Here is a 1,714-nt window from a genome sequence, read left to right as displayed (position 1 = left end):
CCTGGTAGCAACACATTCCAAATAAGCAGGATGGGGCGTCTTTTCCTAGCAGTGGTGGTGGACCTGTGGTGGTGGTGGTGGTGGTGGTACTGATGGCAACCAAACCACTCCCTACGGCTCGTGGTGGTAACAAAGTAATAGTAGTTGCTCGTTAAAGATGAATGTAAACATGTAAGAATAATGTTCTGTGAAGGTTACTGGAGCGAGATAAAAATGGATATAAAAAGAAGTTGGTCACATTTCTAAATAACCTTCTAGGATAAAGTTGAAGGTTGTGTACCACCACTGCCAAGTAATGAAAGAATCGCATACAGTACCAGGCTAAATATAGTACTGGATAATGACTGAACACTGCGAAGAGAAATAAACGAGTCAACGGAATGAAAGGAAACTGGCCACACTTCCACACAGCCTTATCTTTACTTATTTATTTTTTCTGTAAAATATAAAAATGGAAGATGTATGGATCAACATCGAATCAGACGGCTGTCATAGGCTGTTTACCGTACACAACTTGACTAAGCTTTGCAGAGAGAGAGAGAGAGAGAGAGAGAGAGAGAATCGGGTGATATTCATTAACTTGATCTATTAATTAGATTAATATGAAACGACTAACTGAGAATATTACGAGACATCTTACTTCACTCTCAGATGGGGAAGCTGCCATGGAACTGACTAAAAACACATCATGCCTTTTCTTATATCCAATCAAGAAGATGAAAATGCTACCAAATTCAGCGTGTTAATATAAAACCCAGAAAAGGACAACTATCTCAAAGGAGTCAATGGCAGCGCGTCTCGCGAAAGGTAGCCTATAATATTAGTGACTGACGACACACCACAGTAGCGACGGTTACATGTTATTCACTTTAACTTGTGTGAGTGTGAGTGACCAGCTTGAATAAGATGGACAAACATCTTCTACAGTGATATGAAGAAGGAAAAATAATAAATTGCCATGTAGGAATGATATACTACCGGTAGACTAGGTAAAATACAAAATAAGAGAGAGAGAGAGAGAGAGAGAGAGAGAGAGAGAGAGAGAATACTAGGATGAGGTGCCAACACGGAAATTCTTGCTAAATTTGACGGTGCACGTAATGTAAATCTCTCGCCAGGATAGTGTTAGGCTTTATTTATTTTTTCATAGGTTTCCCCGGCGAGTGAACGGAGCCCTACAAAGCATCTATTGAACGTTCAGGGAGCGCCTGATGACCTTGGGCGAGGGATGGCGGTTGGCAGGTCTGCGTCACTCGATCCGTCAGCCTTCCTCACCTCTGCCTCCTTATGTATCAGGAAATATTCTTAACATGGACGCTCCGTAGCTGTTCTTTTGCTTCTCGTTCATGTTCTTCCTTCACGTGAATATCAAATGCTTGTAGAAATGTCCTTATTTTCTCTCGTGATCTGTTAATCTTTCTCACGACTTGCTTGTCAGTTACGGTAAAAATTAATGTTATCAACATTGACGCTCCCAGCTAGTTTTTTTCTTCTTATTTGTTTATCCTTCACTAAAATTTTCATTGCGTAAATAAATCCTCATACGTATTGCTACTGAGTCTTCTTATATACTTGACTCACTGAAAGTTTTTTTTTTCCTGCACGTTATCTAATACACTGCGATTTCAAAATATTGGAAGCTTAATCCTCATGATGTGATAACAAATTTTCATAGAATTATCCTTTCCCAAACATATTGCTACTGAATAATTCT

The sequence above is a fragment of the Portunus trituberculatus genome, chromosome 35 (genome assembly GCF_017591435.1).
Source record: "Portunus trituberculatus isolate SZX2019 chromosome 35, ASM1759143v1, whole genome shotgun sequence".
Classification (NCBI taxonomy): Eukaryota; Metazoa; Arthropoda; class Malacostraca; order Decapoda; family Portunidae; genus Portunus; species Portunus trituberculatus.
This window is presented reverse-complemented; position numbering follows the sequence as displayed.